The sequence below is a fragment of the Lactuca serriola genome, chromosome 9, assembly GCF_051521515.1.
Source record: "Lactuca serriola cultivar US96UC23 chromosome 9, Lser_US96UC23_V15, whole genome shotgun sequence".
NCBI lineage: Eukaryota > Viridiplantae > Streptophyta > Magnoliopsida > Asterales > Asteraceae > Lactuca > Lactuca serriola.
Window position 1 is genome coordinate 49,747,150 of NC_136416.1, and position 6,000 is coordinate 49,753,149.

The 6,000-nt window shown below is 37.9% G+C and overlaps 1 pseudogene; it reads left to right on the forward strand.

The window, feature by feature from the left end:
- Positions 1 to 4,690: 4,690 nt before the first annotated feature.
- On the forward strand, positions 4,691 to 5,476 carry LOC145075675 (secreted RxLR effector protein 161 pseudogene; annotated as a pseudogene).
- Positions 5,477 to 6,000: the final 524 nt, after the last annotated feature.

Sequence of the window (6,000 nt, forward strand, 5' to 3'; positions counted from 1 at the left end):
CCACGGAACTCATCATCCGCTGCCGAACCCTGCACAATTAAAGCATTCATTGAAGGGTTAGCAGTAGCTTTCTTTCTCTTGATCCCTTCCAGCTTTTTCATCAACACGTCCTCTTCATCTTTTTCCTCATCCTTCTCTGCCATTTTCTTTAGAACACAGTCTTTGGCATAGTGGTTCTTTCCTCCACAGGAGTAGCAGTTCACACCTAAATCTCCTTCAACTTTTGCCTCTTTCTTTGGTTCCTCTGTCTTCGGTTCCTCCCTAACCTTTTCAGAACTGTAGCTTCCCTGCCAATTTCGGTTCTTATTGGTAGGGAACCTTTTCTTAATGAACCTCTTTGGATTCAACACCATCATTACATAGTCTTCAGAAGTAAGATCATAGTCTTCTAAGTTGAGATCTTCATCTTCTACCACACTTTTGCTTTTGGACAAGAGGGCCAAGGACCCTAAACTGGAGACCACATTTTTCTCTTGCAAAACAATCTTTTCTTGGGATTTCAAAATCCCCACCAGCTTTGCCAACGAATAAGATTTAAATTGCTCATGAGCTTTAACAGTGGACACAACCGCTCTCCACTCGGATCCAAGGCCATTCAAAAAGGTTACTTTTTGTTCAATCAGCTTCCTTTCTATATCGTGTTTGATCATCTTGCTAAGAAGATGATTGAAGCGATCGAATGTCTGAGTAACAGTTTCATCAGAATTCTGCTTAAATTCACCAAACTCAGACAAAAGCAAGGTCTGAATAGAATGCTCCAAATCCTCATCATTGGAATATAGCTCTCGCAGCCTATCCCATATTTCTTTAGCAGTGCTGCATGAACTCACTAGCCTGAATGTATCTGATTGCAGAGCGAATCGAATCAGTCTCAATGCTTTAATGTTGCATTGAAACTTTTCCTTTTCATCTTGAGCAACATCCTTTATGTCCTTTAACAGATCATTGTACTCTTTCTGAGTTTTAATGATTTTTGACGTTCCAGAGTGAGCAAATGGTCCAGAAACGATTGCTTCCCAAATAAGGTATCCATTGTCTTCCGATCCGATGACATAATCTTCAAAGTGATGTGCCCAGACTTCGTAATCCTGGGTGTAAAGAATAGGAATCTTCGTCGTCGATCCAATGTTGTTAGAGATGTTGATGGGATTAGATTGTGACTCGTCCATGCTTGATCGTTTTTAACCTGTTTGAAAGATCAGACTTGTAATATTTAATATTAGGGCAAACAAATAAATGCTGAGTTACGTCAATAATGGAATGACGGCTCAATAAATATTAGTTAATGCGGAATAACCCTAATCGCAAACTCTTTCACAGAAAATATGTGTATGAATTACACAGCCTCCTGCTCTGATATCAATTGATGAGTTATTAATTAACTCTTTGATCGATTAGATCTTTGTAACAGGTATGCGATGAACGTAAAAACAGTAAACAAAACACAAGTATGAATCAAAATGTGTCGAATGATTAGATTACTCGATCCTCAGCAGAGCTCGACTAACAACTTCCACTGTAGAGGATTCTAGGGTTACAAAACAAGAACGATAAATAATCTGAACAATAAATCTCTAATCGTTACTAATCGTCTTCTCTTTCTAAGATGCATGCAAGCACCTATTTATACTAAACCCTACAAAAATCACGGATGGACAGGCCCATACCGGAGATACATATTGGACTAGCTAACGAGCCCAATAGACGCAACACTATATACGACCCAACAATGGGTACATTAAAATTGTTAAAACATACATCAAACGTCGAATTAGAAAGAGTTTTAAACTAGTTAAATAATAATAATAATAAAATGGCGTTATAACATTTAGCCAAATGGAAATAGTTTTTGTGATCTTCCACTTCATGTTGCCTTCATTTAATTGTTCTTCAACCGCCACGCAAGTAACTAGGGGTCTCATCAATGCCATATTCTTCATCCCTGTCTTCGTCTTCGACTTCATCGTCATCGTCTTCGTCTTCCGGAGGTGTTCATAATCCTTGTGCATATTCTTCATCCATGATCTCCGGTTCAACATTTTGTGATAGTGGGCCTTCTAGTGATGCCAAGTGTTGTATACGTTCCACAAAATCCAAGTAATCCTTCAAGCAAACGCAAACCTCTACCGCAACCGGGGTAAGATTCGTCCTCAACTTTGATAAAACTCTTCCACTAAAAGAAAAGACGGATTCCAAAGCTACCGTGGAAGCTTGGATGGTTAGTAAATCACGGGCCATGACGGAGAGAATAGGAAATTATGCTTCCTTTTCTCTCCACCAAGCCAAAAGATCCAAAATTTTAAATTGTGGAGCACTCATGAATTTTAAAAAGTTTGAACCCATATAAATTCCAAGTTCACTACTAGGCGTTAATGTGCGTGCTCTTTTGTTTTCCTCCTCCAAAAGGTAGTTATAGAGGTCGATATGAAAATCCGTTCGACCCCCACCACTACCCGATGCACCGCTAGTAGAGTCGGTTACACTTGCAAAAGTGTTTAACATATTGCCATATTTTGTAGCGTAAATGTCAAACAAATTAGTAAAAGTATCATTAAAAATGTTTATTTGGTTACGGATATAGTTTGAGTTATCTTTGTGCAAATTTAAAGACATAGCAATTTTGGTTATCAAAGCCTCTACACTCGTAACATTAATACATGGGTTTAATGCCGCGGCGCAAGTAAAAAGTGGTGGCATTTCTTTGAAATATTTGACTAGTTTTTGTCTCATTGGTCTCGTAGCCAAAACAAATATTTCACTTCTTTGTTCAAAATGTTCCAATTGTGCGTACATCAACCATAATTCATTTAGTAACAACGGACTTGTAGGGTAATACACACCCGATAGAAAAGTGGTTGATTGTTTAAAAACTTTTAACATTTCTACAAACTCTTCCATCAAATCCCAATCATAATCCGAAACCGGGTTTTTTCCTTTTGAAATTGTGTCGTAAAATAATTGCAAAGCAATTCTTTGACGTGTCAAACTTTCAAACATCATGCATGTTGAACTCCATCTAGTGTCACAATCCCAATGAGGACTATATGGAGTTACGTTAATGGAAATGGCAAACTTTCGATATTTTTCCATTGTAGCTTTATTTTTTTCAAAAACTCTAGTTAACACAGTTTTGAATTTTTCAATCGTCGAATCTATCATTTTTAAACCATCTTGTACCGCAAGATTAATAATTTGACAAACACATCTAGTATGAAAAAACGAGCCATCCAAAATAGGTTTATATTTTGCAATTAATCTTTTTGCCGCGGCGGTATTGTTACTTGCATTGTCAAACGAAATAGAGAAGATTTTGCCGCGTAAATTATAAGTCTCTATAACGCTTACTAAAATTGCAAATAATCTTGCCCCCGTGTGAGGATGCGCAAAAAGTTCAAAAGCAATAACTCGTTTGTTCATTACCTAAGTAGAGGGATCTATCCAATGTGCCGTGACACAAAGATAACTTTTGGGACAACTACCGGCGAAGGACCAAACGTCACAGGTTAAAGAAACACCGGTTTTTATATTTAAAAATCCCAATTGCATATCTTTTTTGGCTATATCCCAATACTTTAAAGCATCATGTCTAAGAGAAGTGCGACTTACTTGCTGGTATTGCGGTTGCATTTTTTCCCGCAAAATCCTTGTTAATCGTGGGTTGTCGAAGTGGTTGAAAGGATAGCCCTCTTGAATCACGAACTTGCAAAAGCTTTCACGAAGGTCATCATTGTTGTAAATGAAGATCGACCCGTCGGGAGTAATATTTGGTTGACTTGGATTGCTTTGACCTTTTACAGCCGGACAAGTTTTTGTTGTATGACTCATTAACGTGCTATTGCCATCTTTTCCCAAAAACATTCCGCACTTCTTGCATCTCGCTTTTTCCTTCCCGTTCGACAACAAACACAAATCGTAATGTTCCCACACTTCTTTACTCCGAGTGGTTGGTATGATTTTAATCACCGTTGCATCTGAATCTTAACCCGCGGTTGAATTTCTCGAGCTCATTTTTTTGAGTATTATGAAAATAAGTAGTAAATTTTTTGTGTAAAATTGAAATGTAGCAAATGAAAGGTATATATAGGTGTTTAGAAGTGCCAAAAAGTAAAAAAAAAAAAAAAAAAAAAAAAAGTCAAAGTAGCCGTTTTTTTTAGGTTCCAACGGCTAGTAAAAAAAATTCAAATTTTCCCATTTTTTAATGGTAACAAAAAATCCGGTTTCAAACCGGTTTTGGATCCGGTTTCAACAAAATCCGGGGTATAATCCGATTTGCTGTCCGAAGTCTCGATCCGGTGGCCGGTTCAATCCGATCCGGTTCGGTCAAAACCAGTTTTGACCAAATCCGGTTTTCGGATCGGATCGGATCCTATAGCCCAAATCGGTTTTTGTGTGCATGTCTAACTATAAGCAAGTTCGAGATCGCTAAATTCCGTGGGAGGTTTGAAGCCCTAGAATTTCAGCCATGGCTTCTTTAGATAAAGAAGACTGAAGAATAAGTAATGCACGCTGATCTGCTTCCAGCCATGGTGTGTAAGCAGGATTTGGAGAAGAGACTTCAGCAACAACTATGGTTTTTGGTGGTGGAGGAATCGAACCATCAACATAACCAGATAGGCGTTGATAAGAGAGAAGGGGCAGAAGTTGATTCCGCCATAACAGATAATTGGTGGAGGAGAGTTTGATAGTGAGCATGTGCAGAATCGTATTGAGAGGAAGAGTGCCATCTGTGGGTGCTCTTCAATATTTGACCATCACTCGTCCGGATATCTCATATGTTGTCAATCAAGTTAGCCAATTCCTTCATGCTCCCACCACTGAACATTTTCAAGCCGTTAAACGCATTTTGCGTTATGTTAAGGGAACCTTATCATATGGTCTGCACTTTACTCATCCATCCTCATCGTCTTTGATTGGATACTCCGATGCAGATTGGACACGTTGTATAGAAACTCGTCGTTCCACATATGGCTATTCCATATTTCTTGGTGGGAATCTTGTTTCCTGGAGTGCAAAGAAGCAACCTACGGTATCTCGTTCTAGTTGTGAATTTGAATATCGAGCAATGGCCAACACTGCTGCAGAGAATGTTTGGATCACTCATCTCTTGCGTGAATTACATGCCTTGCCCCCTGATCGTCCTACTCTTCTTTATGACAACCGAAGTGCTCTCTTTTTAATTCAGAATCTCGTTTCTCACAAACGCGCGAAACATATTGATATTGATTATCACTTCATTCGAGAATTGGTTTCTTCCGGTAGCTTATACACACGGTTTGTTCCAATATCATTACAGCTAGCCGACATTTTTACCAAGAGTCTTCCCCGTCTGCTTTTTGAACAGTTTCGCGCCAAGCTACGTATTGCTCCTCCACCACTTCGCTTGAGGGGGGGGGGGGGGTATTAGCGATAACTCTTGACATCTGTCAAGATAATCTGATAACATTTATTTTATTTATTTTCCTTATGTTTAGGCTAGTTTATTGGCATGTATATCTTTGTATCCTCTGTATATATATATATATATATATATATATATATATATATATATATATATATATATATATATATATATATATATGTGTGTGTGTGTGTGTGTGTGTGTGTGTGTGAATAATAATCAAAAGTATTCAAGGGTAAATATTATAATCCTTATACTCTTCCTGTATGTGTTGATGGTAGAATACCTCCTATTTCATGAGATGGATCTCACCACATTATATAATAAGGTATGTCAACTTTTAAATGTAACAAATATAACAATATCAGATGATAATAAAGCTATATCGTTGAAATAACTAATGTCATAATAGATATCTCAGAAGGCGAGGCCACACCCAATGGAGATAAGCGTGCTAGCAAGGGTAGAAGATGTGATACCAAGATGAAAGATTATTCCTACAATAGATGTCATTGATGCTGCATTTAATGATCATGTTAATAGGGAATATGTAAGGTTGAACTAATTGGGTAGAATGAAGAGTTGTATTTTGGTGATGGTTT